Raw genomic sequence first — 19,934 nt, 5'->3', positions numbered from 1 at the left:
AAGGGAAACATCCATGTGAGAGAGACACAGCTTTGCCTCCCGCACACATCCTGACCAGGGCTGGGGATCAAACCTGCAATCCAGGTATGAACCCTCGACTGGGAATCAAACCCGAGACCCTTCAGTTGTGTGGGCCACTGACCACCACCAGCCAGGGCCAGAATACCTTTTCCCTTTATCTTCTCGGGGCTAGCTCCTCTCTTCAGAGTCATTCTCTGAATACCTACCTACTCCTTCCCCACAGTCACTCTCTATCCTATTTTCTTGTCTATTCTATTTTCTTGTTAATTCCCCCACGGGGAGGCACTCATTTGAATGGGCATGGCTCCCCGCAATTAGAATGAAAAGCAGATACCCCAGTGCCCTAGCACTCCATAAATATTTGTGAATGAATGTGTTATCTCTAACCTAACCACGTTTAAGAGCTCCAGACTCCTGTCTGTCCAACTACCTACCCGGTGTGCTCTACGAGGGGGTACACAGATACCCAAGACTAAATCCGTACAAACCTGAAGCAGTGTCTCCCTAGTCCTATTTGCCTTTCCTCCGTTCCTGCCTCGGAGAATGTCATGACTATCGACCCAGTAAAGCAAACTGGAAACCAGGGAGCCACTCTTGCCCTTCCTCCTCTAGTCCCTGCACCCAGTCAGTATCCTACCCCTGTTGAGTCCACCTCCTTAGCATTTCTTGAATCCACATGCTTCTCTCCTTTCTTATAACACCAATGTAATTGACGGGAATGATTCTAACCTTGTCTAAAGCTAGTCTACCTTCATCTGTGCTCCACATCATGGTCACAGAGTTCATGCTGAAGGCCAATCTGACCCGCTCACTCTGGCCTAAAGCACTTCCATGGCACCTTGTTGCCCTCAGGTCTTATGGTTCTGAGCTTAGCTCTGCCGTCCTTCTGGCTCTGGCCCTAGTGTAACTCCCTACCAACTCTCCAACCACACCAGTGGTGCGGCTCATTGGAACTCCTCAAAATATAGGCCAAAATAGAGAAAATCATATCTTTTTAAGGTAGCAATGGTTAACTATTGGAAATTTCAACCTAATACCAGGCTGGCTTTTCCTTTGTTCCTGAGTTCCTCTAGCACACTGCACATACACTCAGGATCCTCAGGAACCCCGCGTAGGAAAAGATCCCCGTTAGGTAAAGTGAGTCTATTTTTATGTAACTTTCAAGGTTTCAATGATTTGAAGAAAAACCCTGAAAATCCAAGTCAAGTAGCAACTTTAATAAGACACGGATTTGGGACAAGTCCTGACTTCCCAGTGTGCCTTGCTGAGCACGTTGCACCTGTACTTACTGTTCCCTAATGTGTTTCAGAAACTTAGTCCACCTACAAAGGCACCCTAAGGCTGGGTGCCATTGCTCTTGTTTTATAGCTGATGGATGTCAGAGACTCCATGAGATTTTTCTGAGGACTGAGGAGGATCTGCTGCTGATGCCCACAGCCCTGCCCGCCCCTGGTCAGACTGAGGTGAGGCTCCGTTTAATCCCACTTCCACCTGGGAAGCTAAAAGAGGATTCTGGGAGCAGCACGGAGTGAGTCAGAGCTTCAAACTATAAGACAAAAAGCACCTCCCCTAGCACAAAGAGCTCCATCAAGGTGTCCTTAGCAGAAAAACAGGTTGTGTTATGAGGAAACCCCCTATACCAGTGTCACAAACATTTCTTTGTAAACTATTTAAAGAAAAATTATCACATATCTATAATCTGCTACTATAGAGTCCCCTTTTAAAGACATGATTTATCTTACTAGTTTGGTACCTAAATGATTTAGGAGCATGGGGAGCACTAAAGAGATCTGCAAGCACTAGTGCTTGCCAGTGAATCGCCTATAACGATACACCAAAAATAGTGTATTCCTGAGAACTGCCTTTTCCAGAAAACTTTAGTTTGGTGCCTAGACATTTTGCTATCACCTTTTAAAACTTTTTGTTTTTAAAGAATTATAGATTCATGCCCTGGCCAAGTAGCTCAGTTGGTTACGGTGTTGTCCCATGCACCAAAAAATAAAAATTAAAAATCCACACTAATAAAAGACAAAGATGCTAATTGACCATACCTTCGCTACGTCTAAGCCATGCCCACCAGCCAATCAGAGCAACTATATGCAAATTAACCCAACCAAGATGTCGGCCGGCAGCCACGGAGCTGGAGCAAGCAGGAGGCTTGGTTGCCCCAGCGATGGAGGAAGCCAAGCTTCCCGCCTGCCCTGGCCGGCTGTGGCCTCCGCAAAAGGCAACAAAGTTTCAATTATAGAAGCTAAATAAATCCCAGATACCTGCTTCTAGCCAGCCTCCACTGGGAGTTTGGGTGGCTGGGGGCTGTGACCAACCTGCAAACAGCCATCAGCCCCTCACCCAGGCTGGCCAGGCACCCCAGCAGGACCCCCACCCTGATCCAGGACACCCTTCAGGGCAAACCAGCCAGCCCCCACCCATGCACCAGGCTTTTGTCCTATATAATAAAAGGGTAATATGCAAATTGACCCTAACAGCAGAGCAACTGGGAATCACTGGTCACTATGACACACACTGACCACCAGGGGGCAGATGCTCAATGCAGGAGCTGTGTCCTGGTGGTCAGTGTGCTCCCACAGGGGAAGCTCTGCTCAGCCACAAGCCAGGCTGAAGGCTGCTAGTACAGCGGTGGTGGTGGGAGCCTCTCCCGCCTCCTCAGCAGCTCTAAGGATGTCCGACTGCAGCTAGGCCTGCTCCCCCCTGGCAAGTGGACATCCCCCGAGGGCTCCCGGGCTGCCAGAGAGATGTCTGACTGCCAGCTTAGGCCCAATCCCCTGGGGAGTGGGCCTAAGCCAGCAGGTGGTTATCCCCTGAGGGGTCCCAGACTGCGAGAGGGCACAGGCCGGGCTGAGGGACCCTCCTGAGTGCACAAATTTTTGTGCACCGGCCCTCTAGTAAGATAAATAAAGGTTGTAGGTTCAATTCTAGGCACATACCTAGGTTGTGGGTTGCATCTCCAGTTTGGCATGTACAGGAGGCAACTGGTTGATGTTTTTCTCTCTCTCTTTCTCTCCCTTCCTCTCTCTAAAATAAATGGAACATATCCTTAGGTATGGAAAAAAAAAAGAATTATAGATTCATAGGAAGTTGCAAAGAGATCACAGAGAGGTCTCCTGTTACTCTTCACCCAGTTTTCCCCAATGGCTGTATTTTACATAATTACAGCACCTTATCAACTGGGAAGACCACAGTTGGTGTCACTGGAGCATGTAACTCACATTTTTAAAAAATATATATTTTATTGATTTTTTACAGAGAGGAGGGGAGAGGGATAGAGAGTTAGAAACATCGATGAGAGAGACACATCGGTCAGCTGCCTCCTGCACACTCCCTACTGGGGATGTGCCTGCAACCAAGGTACATGCCCTTGACCAGAATCGAACCTGGGACCCTTCAGTCCGCAGGCCGATGCTCTATCCACTAAGCCAAACTGATCAGGGCTGTAACTCACATTTTTTAAATAAAAAGCTTGGCCATATGTTTTACACAATATAATCTCTTCCTATCCTATCTAATAATAGACAAACATTGACCGTACCTTCGCTACGCCTCCCACTGGCTAATCAGAGTGATATGCAAATTAACCGCCAACAAAGATGGCGGTTAATTTGCATACGTAGGCTCCAAGCCGCGAGCAAAGTCTGATGGCTCCTGGCAGCGAAGTTAAGGGAAGTTCTGTGTGTTTATGTCTCGCGTCAGGCCCCAGCAGCCCCAAGCCCTGCCATGTTGGTGCTGGGGCTGCTGGGGGCTGGATTGGAGACACAAACATGCAGGGGAGCCCGGCACCCAGCAGCCCCAAGCCACTCCAGCAGGCCTATCTCGGACAGGCCAGGAGCCGCGGGGCCAAGCAGCGAGGCACAACCCACCCACTCCTGTGGGCCGATTATGGCAGTGTGGACGGGACCGGGCCGGGCCACGGGGGGCGAGCAGGAAGGCATGACCTGCCCACTCCGGCAGGCCAATGCAGCCTCGCCTCTCTGCTGCTCTGCCGCCGCCACCTCCACAGCTGCAGTGTTCGGACCCAGGCCCCCAGCCTGCCCTGGGCTCCGCTCAAGGAGGGGCTGGGGGCCTGGGGTTTACTAAACTTTACTGGAGCTGCTCCCCACACCCCAGCCCCTGTCCCAGAACCATGCTGCCTGCAGCAAGGCGCCCCAGCAGAGTCCTGACAGCTGGGCGGCGGGAGAGCCGAGTGGAGCAGGGGTTGCAGGGAGCCACGGAAGGGCGGGGCCGCGGGAGCCAAGCTCCTGGGGGTCTGAGGAGAGAGTCTGAAGGTAGAGGAACTTTCGGCAAAGCGGCCGCCAGCAGCCGAGGCCATGGGGTCTGCAGGCGTGCGGACAGGCCTCCACCTGATGGGCTTCGGCTAAGCGGCTGGCCAGGAGGTGGGCGGCCCAAGGGGCGCAGAGTGGCGCCAAGGTGGAGTGCACTGGAGGGGGCTCAGGCCTGGGCAGGGTGCTGGCGGGCGGGGATCTGCCTCGCTTGCGGAGAGCGAGGTTCTGTAGTGGCCCCAATAGGCGGGAAACAAGAGGTGATGACTGCAGGCGTGGAGACGCCCTGGGAGGAGGGGCGCAGACTCGCAGCCCTGAGGCGGGGGTGGAGGGGCGCCGCACTGCTGGGTACCCCAATGCGGCGGTTTGGTGAAGCTCACTTGAGAAGGCCAGGACTCCTGCTCCCACCTTGGCCCAAAAACAAGCCTGCGTCCGCCCCGCCCCCAGTTCTGACCCCCCCATGGGGGTGCACACCTGCACAGTGAGTGCAAGCCTACCACCTGTTCACCAGAAGGGGGGGGCAGTAAAGAATGGGGGCGGGGGAGAAGAAAGAATGTGGAGCATCCATGATGAAGAGGTGCTTGAGAATGAGGCTTGGAAGCCTCACAGGGAGGTTTGTTCTGTTTGCCTTGTGGCTGTCCCTTAGGAAAGGTGGAGAGCATGGCTGTGAGGGCTCCTGCGCGAGGAGTCCAGTTCCACAGCCAACTGGAATTGGCCTCAGTTTCCTGGTCTGTAAAATGGATTAAGCGTGTCCCAGTGCCTTCACTGAGCTTTGAGGGCCAACTGAGATACTATATAAAGAAAATGAGGGAAGACATGAGAAAGAAAAGGAAGAGCGGGCAACACAAAAGAAAGATTGGAAGGAACCTGTAAACCTATTGTCACTTAAATAGGGAATAGAGTCAATAGTGTTGTAATGACGGTATGAAGCCAGGTGGGTACTGGAAATATCAGGGAACACTTTGTAAAGTATATGAAAACCTGAAACTAATACAAAATAATATTGAATGTAAATAAATGAAAATTGGAGTGAAATTTTTCTAAATTTCAAAGTTTAAATAAAGGCTATAAATGAAGGAAGGGGGAGAATAAAAATAGTGTTTTTCATTTTACCACTTTATTGTCTTTTCAGTACATGAAAAAGACAGTTGTCTTTGTATGGTGCTTTTATGCTTTTCTAAGTCATTATCTCATTTGATGTTCAGGGCAACTTAAAGACAAGAAAGGGTTGTGTAACTTGCAAGTAATTATAGATTCATGCCCTGGCCAAGTAGCTGAGCCACACTGGCCATGGCCTGCATGCTCCTTTTCTTTGCAGAAAAAAAGACTCTAGGCAATGTAGCTGGGAAGCAAAGTGTTGCAGGGATGCCAGATGAGAGGGGACTCTGTATGCTACATAGAGAGGGATTGAAATGTGCTGCCTATAGAAAATGTGCAAATATCAACCCTTGGCCCCATATAAGGATACAACATTATTCCTTCCACTATTCAAAGAAAGGAAATCTTGGTGCCTGGTCCCAATGATTCAATCGTCAAGCCCTTATTGTAAAGCAGGGTTAGTGAAATTTTTTGTGAAGGGTCATATCTATACTAATAAAAGCCTTGGGGGTGATCTGGCCAGCAGGGGAGGGCAGTTGGGGATGATCAGGCCGGCAGGGGAGTAGTTAGGCGTCAATCAGGCCAGCAGGGGAGCTGTTAGGTGGCGGTCAGGCTGGCAGGCTGAAGCAGTTAGGGGCAATCAGGCAGGCACGCAGGCAAGCAGTTAGGAGACAGCGGTCCAGGATTGTGAGAGGGATGTCCAACTGCCGGTTTAGGCCTGATCCCGGCAGTCAGACATCCTGGGATCAGGCCTGTCAGACATCCTGGGATCAGGCCTGTTGGACATCCTGGGATCAGGCCTAAACCAGCAGTCGACATCCCCCAAAGGGTCCGAGATTGGAGAGGGTGCAGGCTGGGCTGAGGAACACCCCGCTCCCGTGCACGAATTTCGTGCACTGGGCCACTAGTATGATCATAAAGCAGAAAGGATAAATTTACATTTTATACTGAGAAACAAAACTGCTAAATAGATTGCTTCTTGCATTTTGCACACAGTTTGTATATTCCCCATGGACAAGAGGGTGGTGCCTTGGATTCCTTGGTCTCTGAAACTGACTCCTCATGGGAGATCTAGACATCCACGGGGAGTATAGATTTATATACACACATATATCTATGCCAGGCAAACTTGAGTACAGTCTGAAGTCATGTGAAAACATTTTCCCTGAAAGTCTCACTCATCCAGCTAATATCAATGATTGCCCTATAAAGGGAGTTGCCCTGGGTGTTCATGCAGACTCACTCACTGAGATTATACTATGTGCCAGACACTGCACAAAATAATGGTAAAGTCAGCTATGCACTAGGTTTTTACTATACTAGGCAGGGCTCTAGGCACAGGGGATAAGATAAATAAGACAGTTCTGCTCCCATCAGCTGGGATGTGATGAAGAAGCTATGAAGGCAGGACAGAATATTAATGGAAGCAAGAGAGGGAAGGGTGGGTTAGACTTCCTGGAGAAGGGGGACACATTAAGTGGGAGTGGGCTGTGACTTAATGGAAAATTTTTAAAAATACACAAAACTAGAGAGAACAATATACTGAACCCTCATACGCCCATCACCCAATTTATTTTATTTAAAAAAATATTTTTATTAAAATACCACATGATCTCACTCATTTATGGATAATAAAGAACATTATAACCTGATGAACAAAAAGATAGATACAGAGGCAGAGAAGCATTGAACAGACTGTCAAACTACAGCGGGAAGGTTGGGGAGGGTTGCGGGGGGGGGGGGGGGGAGGGAAGAGATCAACTGAAGGACTTGTATGCCTGCCTATAAGCATAAACAATGAACGCAAGAGACTGGGGGTAGGGGAGGCTGGGGGAAGGTCAATGGACTCTGTATGCTACACAGAGAGGGATTTGAAATGTGCTGCCTATAGAAAATGTGCAAATATCAATGTTACCTGGATCTGCTGGTCACTTCTAGTTTGCACTCTCTGAATGTTTGGCTTTTGTAATCCTATATAATAAAAGTGTAGCATGCAAATCATCCCTTCAACCAGGAGTTTGTCCGGGAGTTGAACCAGGGGGCGGGGCCGGCCGGGGGAAGGGAGGGAGTACCTGGCTGGCGGCCAGCAGCCACTAGGGACCCTACCAGTGCACAAATTTCATGCACTGGGCCCCTAGTAGATTATAATGTCCAACAGAAGCCAATTACTAATCACAAAGAGAAAACTGACCATGAGGAGAAATGATCTGGGAGTGGGCTCCCATGGACAAGAGAGTGGTGCCTTGGATTCCTTGGTCTCTGAAACTGACTCCTCATGGGAGATCTAGACATCCACGGGGAGTATAGATTTATATACACACATATATCTATGCCAGGCAAACTTGAGTACAGTCTGAAGTCATGTGAAAACATTTTCCCTGAAAGTCTCTTTCTTTCCAATCTCTCAAGTTTCTCGTTCTTGCCTTTTTTTTTTTTTTTTTTTAGAGAAATGGGAGCAGAAATGGAAAGAATCTGAGATAGAGAAATTAGGGGTAGAAAAAGGCAAGAGAAATAAAAACTTCCAGGTACATAGTCAGTACCTAAGAATAAATGCTTTTTGAAGGAATGACAGAGAGGAAGAGGAGGCAAAGAGGGAAAGAGGCTATGAACTTGACTGTATGTTCCTTGAGGCAGAAACCATCTTATACTTTTCATTTCCCCAATTCCAAGTACTTTGTACAGGGTTTGTGCACTTAAAACACAAATGTTTTGTTAACTTCTATATCAGAGGAGAAAAAAAGTAGAAGGATGGGCTTGAGGGGGTTGAACTATTACTTGGCCCTGGTTTCCTCCATGAGAAACAAGATGCCTCAAAAGCAGTGTACTCTGTAGACATTTGTATTTTGGACCTTAATCTTATATAATAAAAGGGTAATATGCAAATCAACCGAACAGCTGAACGACCGACCAGTCGCTATGATGCGCCCTGACCACCAGGGGGAAGATGCACAACGTAGGAGCTGCCCCCTGGTGGTCAGTGCACTCCCACAGGGGGAGCGCCTCTCAGCCAGAAGCCGGGCAAGCACAGCAGCCGTGGCAGGGGCCTCTCCCACCTCTGAGGCAGTGCTAAGGAGCAGTGAGCAGGTGGGCAGTAAGGAGTGAGGGCTCCTGGACTGTGAGAGGGATGTCTGACTGCTGGCAGGTGGACATTCCCTGAGGGGTCCCAGACTGTGAGAGGGTGCAGGCCAGTCTGAGGGACCCCCCCACCCCAAGTGCATGAATTTTCATGTACTGGGCCTCTAGTCTAAAAATAAAAGCCTGCCTCTTCTTATCCTTAAAAAAAAAAAAAAAAAAAGTGAGGGGATGGGGAAGACTGATTGGTAGCCAAAGAGAGTCAAAGAAAGGTTATTTTGAAGTAAAACTTGTACTCACTTAAAGAACAGCAGCTCAGCTGAATTCTCTCTGAAATCCTCTGGAACTGTTATTCTATGATCCAGTCAGGCATTCATACGTAAATATGAAAAAAGATGTATCATGAAAGCCTATTGAAAGCCTAAAACCATGATCTTCCCATTGACAGGGAAATTCTCACTTAAGGGACTCTGCATATGAGTGATGTCCTTCCTTCCAAAACCAAGCTTCACCTGGGTTCTCTACCCCACCCCCCTCCAGCCTTTTCAAAGTCCTTGTTCATTCAATTACCACCTTTTCCTCTATTTTCCACTCATCCCCCTCTTTACTAGTTTTTTGTCCCCTCAGCACTGATAAATGCTTAGTATCTCCCATCTTATCTTTTAACCTCCCTCCTCCTACAGATAGCATTTAGCACAGTTAAGAGCACAGCTAGACCAGTTGTGGGGTTTTTTTGTTATTTTTTTAAAATTTGTTTTCCTTTATTATTTTTCTTATCTTTCTTTGTTCTTTTTACAAACCCTTGCGTCAAGGGCTGACTTTCAATAGATTGCAGCGAGGGAGCTGCTCTGCTACGTAAGAAACCCCGACCCAGAAGCAGGTCTTCTACGAATGGTTTAGCACCAAGTTCCCCACGAGCGTGCGTTGCGTGAAGGGCGTAGACCAGTTTTGAATCTGAGTTTGGGTTGCTTAACTGTTGTGTGCTCACAGGCAAATTACTAAACATCTTGAGAAGTTTGGTTCCTCATCTAAAAAAGAAGGGGGGAGGGAGCAGAGCCACTTCTGGGGAGCCTGTGAAGCACCTCTGAAAACATTCTTACGGTTCAGTTAATCCTCTTCTTTCCCTTCAGAACTTCATCAAAAAAAGGGTCTCTAGTTTGTCATACTCACCAAGGTGACCTCCTGATTCTTAAATCCAAGGGACATGTATCAAACTGTATTTACTTGACCTTTCTGAGGCACTGAGCTCAATAGACCACTCCTCTCTTCTCTAAACAGTGTCTTCTTCCTTCAAGGTTCACTCAACTGCTCTCTGGACCTGCTTCTGCCTCCAAGGCCACTCCTTGTAAGCTGCCCCATCTCATGTCTATTCCTTCAGCGATGATGACTGCAGGGCCTCCAACCTTTTTTTGTTGTTAATCCTCACCCAAGTATATTTTTTTCATTGATTTTTAGGGAGTGGAAGGGAGGGAGGAAGGGAGGAGAAAGAGAGAGAGAAACATCCATGTGAGAGACACATCAATTGGATGCCTCCTGCATGAGGCCCAACCAGGGCCAGGGATTAAACCTGCAACCCAGGTACGTGCCCTTGAATGGGAATTGAATCCGAGATTGTCAGTCACGACAGCCTCCACCCCTCCCGTATTTTCCCATGATAGCTCCCATTGAATAGATGCCCGAGTTGAGGTACGAGGTGGCTAAGTGATACGACCGGGGTCAAAATGCCAGGAAGTGGTGGAGCCAGGATTCTAGGCGCTGGTGCCACAGCCATTCAGCCTCCGACCTTCTGCCGCCCCTGCCCGGACCTGTCACTCCCCAACCCGAAAAGTTGGCTTCTGGGGGTTGTTGAGTGTCCCAAGCCCAGGTTTTGGGGACAGGCAGGCCTCCGTGAGAGTCTAGGCTCCCTGCCCGCCCTGTGATCTGGCTTCCCCAGCCTGTGCCCAACTTGCTCCATCTTTTTAATGGGAGCACAACAGTCCTGCTTCTCAGGTTCGAGTTTGGGGAGAAGTTGTGTGACGTGCTCACCATAGACTCGTGCATAAGTGTTGGTTAAACGGCAGCTGTCATAACAGTCTGAAAAGGAAACCTCACCGAAACAGGCCGGGGGAGTCGTGGCAATGGTGAGCCTGCCTGAGTTTTCTTTTCTTTTTTTTTATTGATTTTTTACAGAGAGGAAGGGAGAGGGATAAAGAGTTAGAAACATCGATGAGAGAAAACATTAATCAGCTGCCTCCTGCACACTCCCCACTGGGGACGTGCCCGCAACCAAGGTACATGCCCTTGACCGGAATCAAACCTCGGACCCTTGAGTCCGCAGGCCGATGCTCTATCCACTGAGCCAAACCGGTCAGGGCCTGAGTTTTCTTAACGCTAAAGTGGGAACCTTCTCAGTAAAGGTTCGTTCTTAGGGCCTGCCGGTGGTGGGAATGTTTTCTTCGGCCATTCTCCATGCGTGGGAGCAGCATTGAGAACTTACGCACGTTGTCGAAAAAGTCAATTTACAAAGAAATAAAAATGTTGACTGAGAAAAAATAAAAAAAAAGATTTAAAAAATATATATTTTTATTGATTTCAGAGAGGAAGGGAAGGGGGAGAGAGAGATAAAAACATCAATGATGAGAGAGAATCATTGATCGGCTGCCTCTTATCTGCCCCATACTGAGGATCCAGTCGGCAACCTGAACAGGTGCCCTTGACTGGAATCGAATCAGAGACCCTTTAGTCTGCAGGCTGACGCTCTATCCACTGAACCAAACCCCCTAGATCTAAAGATTTTTAAAAAAATATTTTTTAGCCCTAACCGGTTTGGCTCCGTGGATAGAGCGTCGGCCTGCGAACTGAAGGGTCCCAGGTTCGATTCCGGTCAAGGGCATGTACCCTAGTGTGGGCATATCCCCAGTGGGAGGTGTGCAGGAGGCAGCTGATCGATGTTTCTCTCTCATTGATGTTTCTAACTCTCTATCCCTCTCCCTTCCTCTCTGTAAAAAATCAATAAAATATATTTTTTAAAAAAATTTTTATTGATTTTTTTTTTAAAGAGAGAGTAAGGGGAAGCATAGAGAGATAGAAACATTGATCGGTTGCCTCCTGCACACCTCTACTGGGGATTGAGCCCACAACCCCAGCATGTGCCCTGACTGAGAAATGAACCTGTGACCTCCTGGTTCATAGGTTGACGATCAACCACTGAGCAACACCAGCCGAGCAGGAAACAGTTTTAACAAGCCCTCCAGATGGCTTTCTCGCTCCCCGGCCATCTTGGTGGCTGCATCTGGCTGGGGGCCTTCGCGCACTTGAGGCAGGAAGATGGTGGCCACAAAGAAGACGAAAAAGTCATTGGAGTCGATCAACCCCAGGCTCCAGCTGGTGATGAAAAGCGGGAAGTACGTGCTGGGGTACAAGCAGACGCTGAAGATGATCTGATAAGGCAAAGCGAAGCTGGTCATCCTGGCCAACAACTGCCCGGCCTTGAGGAAATCTGAAATAGAGTACTATGCCATGTTGGCCAAGACTGGTGTCCATCACTACAGTGGCAATAATATTGAATTGGGCACAGCGTGTGGAAAATACTACAGGGTATGCACACTGGCTATCATTGACCCAGGTGATTCTGATATCATTAGAAGCATGTCAGAACAGACTGGTGAAAAGTAAATCATGGGAAATTTTTCTTTAATAAAATTGGCCAGAGCTTGGTTTAAATAAATAAAAATAAAAATAAAGAAATGGCCCTAACAGGGTTGGCTCAGTGGATCGAGCATCAGCCTGCAGACTAAAGGGTCCCGGGTTAGATTCCAGTCAAGGGTATGTACCTCAGTTGCAGGCTTGATCCCCGGCCCTGATCGGGGCGTGTGCGGGAGGCAACCAATTGATATATCTATCTCACATTGATGTTTCTCTCTCTCTGTCTCTCTACCTCCCCTCTACTCTTTCTCTAAAAATAAAAATCAATGAAAAAATATCTTTGGGTAAGGACTAACCAAAATATAAATAAACAGACCAGCAGCCAAGCAATGATTCTCTCTTATCATTGATGTTTCTATCTCTCTCTCCCTCTCTGAAAGCAATAAAAGCATAATAGAGGTATTTTTATTTTGTATTCTTTCCTGGTACTAAGTTTTTAAAATCCAATGTATAGTTTACACTTTTGGTACAATTCAATTTGGACGAGGTATATTTCAAGTACTTAACAGCCCTCCGTGGTTGGTGGCTACCGTACCGGATGGCACAGCTCTAGAAACTAGCCTTGGACTTAAGTTTTCCGAACAGTGGCCCTGCACAGGCCACCTGGTGCTGGCAGCGGGCTCCTTAGTGCACACGGCTCCTCCTTGGAGCCTGACCTCCTGCATCAGAAAAGCTGAACTCCAACACACCAGGCCCCTCTGGACAGGACCTGAAGTACTCAACCTTGCCCCTCCTCTCTCTTTCTTCCAAACCCTTTCTCACACTCTTGTTCAGTGTATTCAATAGGAATCTAGCAAGAATTCAATGAACCAGCCAGGTCCGGGCCCTGGAGATACAGCAGGGAACAAAACAAACCCATCGCTCCCCTGGAGCCCACATTTTAGTTGGTTTTTGCTCCTGAGAAAATAAAACATGGAAAGAAAGGGAGTTTGTGGGCTTATGATTTTAAATTAGGTGCTCAGGAAAGGCCTCATGGAGTCTGAAAAGTATGAGCCAAAGTCTGCAGGGCATGAGAGAGTGCTGTGACAACATCTCCAAAGAGGGTCCAGGCAGAGGAAGAGCAATGCAGAGGCCAAGTGGGAGCATGCCTGGGGGGCTAGGGATGAGGAGCATGAAGAGATGGTACTAGAGGGGCAGGAGTGCCAGATTATATAGGGCCTGTGGGCCCAGGTCAAGGGTTGGCTTTTCCCCCATGTGAGATGCAAAACCTGTGGTGGATCTTTAAAACCAATGTTGAAAATTTTTATGACTGATGTGGGTCTATTTTCTACCCCAGTGATAGGCACAGCATGCCCTTTTAATCTGGCAAATCATTTCCTTCAGTTCTCAAAGTACTTTTTAAAGTTATTTCCTGTTTTCTCTCTTCCTATAATTTCTATGATTCAGATGTTGGACCTCCTAAACTGGTCCTCTAATTTTCTTTTATATTCTGCATCTATTTTGTCTTTTTTCTTTACTTTTTAGGAAAATTATTTGTATTTCATATGTATAGTTCACACATATTTATTTTTATTTAAAATTTTTTTATAATTATTTATTTTTTTAGGAAAGAAGGGAGGGAGAGGAAGAGAGAGAAGAAAGAGGAGGGAGGGGGAGAGAGAGAGAGAGAAACAATGACCTGTCGTTCCATCCATCCATGCACTCACCGGTTGACTCCTGGTATGACCAAGGATCAAACCTGCAACTCTGGCATATAACTCCCACCAACTGAGCCACCAGGCCAGGGCCTATATTTCTTATTTTTAAAATATTTCCAAGATTTTGCTCTCTGAATTTTAAAACACTTTTGTTCCATATATACAATATATCCTCTTGTCTCACTCATTAACATTAATTGGTTAAAGCCAGTCATAAATCCAAGCCCCAAATCAAGGGATGAGAAAGTATATTCTGCCAGCTACGAAGCTATGGCAAGGGTGTGGGTTTATAATATGACCTAGAGAGTGAAGAACTGAGAGCAAAATTTAACTTATCTACACACAACTAAGGGATATGACATATTCCCATCAGTAACAGTGGTTCATTTTAGCAGTGATAAGGGATAAAAGTCAGGGGAGAGAGGAAGAGGAAAGAGACATGGTTAAAAAGTGTTCCAAGTCCAGCTGGTGGCTCAGTGGTTGAGCACTGACCTATGAACCAGAAGGTCACGGTTGGATTCCTGGTCAGGGCACATGCCTGGGTTTTGGGCTCGATCCCCAGTAGGGGATTGCAGGAGGCAACCAATCAATGATCTCTCTCATCATTGATGTTTCTCTCCCTCTCCCTTCCTCTGAAATCAATTTTTTTAAAAAGGTGTTCCAAGTAATTCTGATATATATGCCCCTCTGCCACAGAGAATGAGTGAACATTAAGCAGCAATTTGTTTCTACAAAAATTTCTAATTTTTATGAAGTTCGCCCCCATATATGATCTCATCAACAGAAGCTAAATGTCACAGTTGAAAAGTAAAGAGCTTTGGTATTGGACTTTGGTTTGAGTGTTGGTCCTACCAATGAGCTGTCAACCTTGGCAGTTAACATATCAGTCTTAGTTTCCTTATATGTAAAATTGGACATAATATCTACCATATGAAACTGCTGTGAGGTCTAAATGACAATATATTTAAAGAGTCTGGTCCTTTAAAGATTTTCTTTGACCTAACCAGTTAGGTTACATATATCAAAGCAGACCTAATTGGATGCCATGATCCCAAAACATGATACGGCAGGTCCCAACATTCCAAAACCCCCAGTGGATGTCTGAAATCACGGATAGTGCCAAACCCTATACTATGTTGTGTGTGTCGTCCCCCCCCCCCGCTACAAAAACATACCTATGGTAATGTTTAATTTATAAATTAGGCATAATAAGTTATTAATAACTAATAATAAAATATAACAATTATAACAATACACTAATAAAAGTTACAGGAATGTAGTCTCTCTATGTATCTTACTGTACAGTACTCATCTTCTTGTGATGTGAGATAATACAATGCCTCCATGATAAATGAAGTGAGGTGAATGAAGTAGGCATTAGGCTACTACTTACATTCTGAGGCTATATCAGAAGGATCATCTGCTTTGAGTGACTAGATCATAAAACATGATGATGCCAATGGCTGAATTTCAACTTAAAACTTATAAATTGTTTATTTCTGGAATTTTCCACTTAATATTTTCAGACCACAGTTAACTATGGGTAACTGAAACCGTGGAAAGCAAAACCACAGGAACTCAAATGTGGATAAGGGGGGAACTGCTATTTAAGTAGCAAAGGCAGCGGGAAGGCAGAATCCCAAGATGGCTGCCCCACTGCACAGTAGAGCACCTCAGAGCCTCCTTAATGGAAGGTCCTGATATCACTGGCAAATCAGCAACACTCAGAGACTGCTTCCCGAGAAGGAAGAGATGGTTTGTGGGTCTTCTGACTTTAGAAGACCCCTCCTATTTTTTTTTTCTCTTGAACCAGAACTCTCAGAGACTAGAGCCCAGCGTGGGCAAACTTCCGCCTGCGGGCCGGATCCGGCCTGTTTGAAATGAATAAAACTAAAAAAAAAAAAAAAAGACCGTACCCTTTTATGTAATGATGTTTACTTTGAATTTATATTAGTTCACACAAACACTCCATCCATGCTTTTGTTCCGGCCCTCCGGTCCAGTTTAAGAACCCATTGTGGCCCTCGAGTCAAAAAGTTTGCCCACCCCTGGACTAGACTGTGCTAGACTGGGTAACCTGCTTGGAGCTAAATTCGTTCCACTCAGTTCACAATCTTTGGTCTCTTAGAAATTTTTCCCCTTAATACCTTTTAAAAATGAGGAAGTTGAGCAGAGAAGAGTAAGTGTCATGCCTAAAGTCAGACAATCACTTTAGGACAAAATTGTCACTGCATTGTCAGAAAACTCCTGGCCCATAATCTGCATGAGAATATTAAACCATCTTCCTTCTGCTCATTAGCAGCAGCCTCCTCCCCTGAGACACAGGGCCTACTGTCTTGTTTTTGTTTAGGTTAACAGAGTTTATTCATAACCATATAACAATAAAGATACTATATAGCAATAGATATACACATATATCAATGTTTTCCTTGTTTTATAATTAAGCAGAGAATCACATAATTCTATCACATCTTTCTTTGACTGATTTTAAAATGACTCTAGTCTAATTGCATTGCCCTTACTAAGAAGCCCTTGGGGAGGAACCCAGATGGCAGCATAGATAAACATTGGTACTTGCCATCTCTCACAACCACCTCAAAATGACAACTAAACTACAGAACAATCTTCATTCAGAGCCACCTGAAAGCTGGCTGAATGGAAGTCCTACAACTAGAGAAGTAAAGAAGAAAGCACACTGAGACCTGTAAGAGGAGCAAAGGCACAGAACGGGCTGGTCCGACACCCACATGTGCCAGTTTTTTTAATCAGGAGGGAGATTATCCCTGAGGAGGCTGTCCGTGAGAAGCAAGGAGTCCCAGCCCCACACCAGAACCCCAACCCAGGGTTCCAGAGTTGGGAAGAGAAGTCCTGTAACTTTGGGCTGTAAAAACCAGCAGGGATTACGACTGAGTGACACAGAGGCTGCTGGGTACCCAGGTGTTCGTCTTAAAGGGCCAGCACACAAACTTAATTGGACTTGAGTTCCAGTACCAGGCAGCTTTGGGGGACCCAGACATATAGGGGGAGGAACTAGATTGTCTGGCATCAGGAACTCGAGGGTGACTCTCTCCCAGACTGGGGTGCTCCTAGTGGTCATTATTCCTGTGCTGGGACCTCCCCCATTGCAGGGCTGACTGGCAGTCATATCTGAGTTTTCATCAGTCTGGCTCACACAGTTCTACCCTGGTGATTCCCTGAGAACCTGCCCCATTCATTTGCAGCCCCACCCAAACTGTTTGCAACCAGCTTTTCCATATAAATGGCCTGTCCTGGCTTAGGCTTCAGACTTTGCTAAAATATCTCAAATAAGCTGCAGCTGGTGTCAGTGAGCCCCAAACCTATCAATAAAAGGCCCAAGACCTGGCACTAGCACCACCCTGCCTTGCTTCACAGTGGGCCTTGCCTGGGCTCTTGCAAACCCAATACAAGGAGCCCCAGCTACTTGTAGCAGGGATTGTAGGAACTTCCCAGCAGCTGCCAAGAATTCTTAACCGTGGGGATCCTACCTGCTCTCCCTCTCAAGTCATCAGCCACTGGAAACTCAAAGCTAGTGAAAGTTCTTGTCTGTCTATAATGTGACTCGGTTACTGACTGATGTTCTTTGCTTGCTTTCTTATCTTTGGAGGACTTAGTTTGAAGATTCTAAGGCTATGTCTCAGTCCACCTTTTTATGAATTCTCTTCTATTTACTGTGGAGTTTTTCTGTTTCTGTTTTTAAGATAGCTTCTTAAATGTGAGATTTCATGTTAGTCTACGCAGAGAGAAAAAAATACGGGAAATAAAATCGTCTAAACCAGTGGTTCTCAACCTTCCTAATGCCGCGACCCTTTAATACAGTTCCTCATGTTGTGGTGACCCCCAACCATAAAATTATTTTCGTTGCCACTTCATAACTGTAATTTTGCTACTGTTATGAATCATAATGTAAATATCTGATATGCAGGATGTATTTTCATTGTTACAAATTGAACATAAAGCATAGTGATTAATCACAAAAACAATAGGTAATTATATATGTGTTTTCCGATGGTCTTAGGCGACCCCTGTGAAAGGGTCGTTCGACTCCCAAAGGGGTCTCGACCCACAGGTTGAGAACCACTGGTCTAAACCCTCCAAGTCTTCTTCCTAGGATGATTAGACCTGTAGAAGTGTCCTCCAGCAGGCTGCAGAAATAGCAGTGTGGGGGCCACTCCCATTTTTGTAATTTAAAAAGAAAAAATAGTACTTTAACATTAAAGCTACTGAAAGCCAGTGTTATCTCTGTTACAAAATTTGCCAAGAAAATGCCTTGGATAATAATAATTGGCTTTAAAATCTCAAAGTTGTTAAGGCAAAATAAATATAACTAAAATGAAGGGTATATGATAAAGCTTTTTCAGTGGTAATTATATATGCCTAAACATAGTTTTCCAAAGTGTTTGGTAACTTAAAACTTTGGAGTTTTCTGAATTAAATAGTAAAAATTATTAAATATCTAGGTATTTTGAAATAACAGGATACTGAAATATTAATCTGAGTTTTGCCTTGTATGGAAAATTTAGAGAATGGATTTGAATCTGTTAATAAATATCTTATATTTTATTTGAAATATCTCTTAAAGTGTGAATGTACTGCTAATCTGAGGAATGTTAATTACTTACATGTCACCTAAAAATTAAGGTTTCTAAGGGTTAAGGCATGGAGATGCATTCTGAAGGAAAAAGAAAGTGAATTCTAAAGCTGGTTATTTCTGAAAGTTGTAAGGTTTCTGAAGAAAGATTTGTGAAAGTTGTAGGAAGTTTGTGAAGAGAAATGTCAAAAGGAAGTTATGTAAGTGACACAGGCCAGTAAGCCAGGACAAGTAGAATAGGGAAACTGAGATGGTTAATCAGCAATTTGGAGCCATCAGTAAATCCTATCTTCTCTAAACCAAGGACACTTAAGAGTAAATGATTTGCATTTTGCCTCCCTAACCAGAAGGTATAACCAGATGGTAAATAGCTTATATCAATATACTCAGGGAGACAGACAGCAGAAATCCAATTAGTGTCATTTGCTGATCACACCCAAGGATAAATGAAGTTAGCGAATAAACCTTATTTTGGTTAGTCCTTTTCTAGTAAAATGGTTATATGTTACTAGAGGCCTGGTGCACAAATTCCTGCACAGGTGGGGTCTGGCCAGCCCGCCCAGATCGGGGACAATTGGGCCAGGCCAGCTGGGGGAAGGGGCAGAGGGAGGTTGGCTAGTGGGGGGAGGGGCTGCTGGCGGTTCACCAGCCGGCCCCGCCCCCTGGTTGAACACCAGTCAAATTCCCGGTCGAGGGGACAATTTGCATAGCCTTTTATTATATAGGACATTAATCAGGTATTTTAAAAAATATTTTATTGATTTTTTTACAGAGAGGAAGGGAGAGGGAGAGGGATAGAAAGTTAGAAACATCGATGTGAGAGTAACATCGATTCAGCTGCCTCCTGCAAACTCCCTACTAGGGATGTGCCCACAACCAAGGTACATGCCTTTGACTGGAATCGAACCTGGGACCATTCAGTCCGCAGGCCGACGCTCTATCCACTGAGCCAAACCGGTTAGGGCTAGGTTGTTTGTTTGTTTTTTAAGCCATCTCTTAATCGTGGGAACTGAAGTTTACTAACCTATGTTAGTGTCTAACACTTTGATATATGATCTTTTGGTAAAATAAGATTAACAATCCTTCCAGGATTTGAATTTTAAGAAACTTTTTCTTGACCTAGAATTGGCTTTAGATCACTCCATAGGCTCTGGAATGCCTCAAGTGCTTGTTTTCTCTCTCATGAAGGAAAATTTTCTGCTTAAGGTACATGGGAAGCTTTGTCAAATAATAATAACCATATTATACTTTCATTTATAGTTCTAATTGTTATCCTGAAATATTGTGTTTTGCAGAAAGGACAAGATTCCATGTCATTTGAAAGTATTGCTGATTCTTAAACTTTTTGTTTTTCAGATATAAGGAAGCATTTTTAAAGCAATTTGATAAATTATATATTCTCCCCACCTGTCCCTCCAGTATTTGGCAATTCTTAATAAGTGGCAATACATTTCTTTGCATGAATTCAATTAAGACCTGTTTCCAATTGTAGTTATATTAACCAAGATAAACTGATAATGGGTCTGCTTATAGCAGCCAT

At 45.5% G+C, this 19,934-nt stretch overlaps 1 protein-coding gene and 1 pseudogene across 1 annotated transcript in view; one reads left to right on the top strand and one right to left on the bottom strand.

Annotated features, from left to right (window-relative positions):
• MAML1 (mastermind like transcriptional coactivator 1) overlaps nucleotides 1-19,934 on the bottom strand; it is a 52,118-nt gene that overhangs the window by 17,381 nt on the left and 14,803 nt on the right. The window lies entirely within an intron of this gene.
• LOC102442924 lies at nucleotides 11,757-12,170 on the top strand (annotated as a pseudogene).

This window comes from Myotis lucifugus, unplaced genomic scaffold (genome assembly GCF_000147115.1).
Source record: "Myotis lucifugus unplaced genomic scaffold, Myoluc2.0 scaffold_417, whole genome shotgun sequence".
In the NCBI taxonomy this organism is placed as follows: Eukaryota; Metazoa; Chordata; class Mammalia; order Chiroptera; family Vespertilionidae; genus Myotis; species Myotis lucifugus.
The sequence above is the reverse complement of the archived record's forward strand: the minus strand, read 5'-3'. Positions and strand labels throughout refer to the sequence as shown.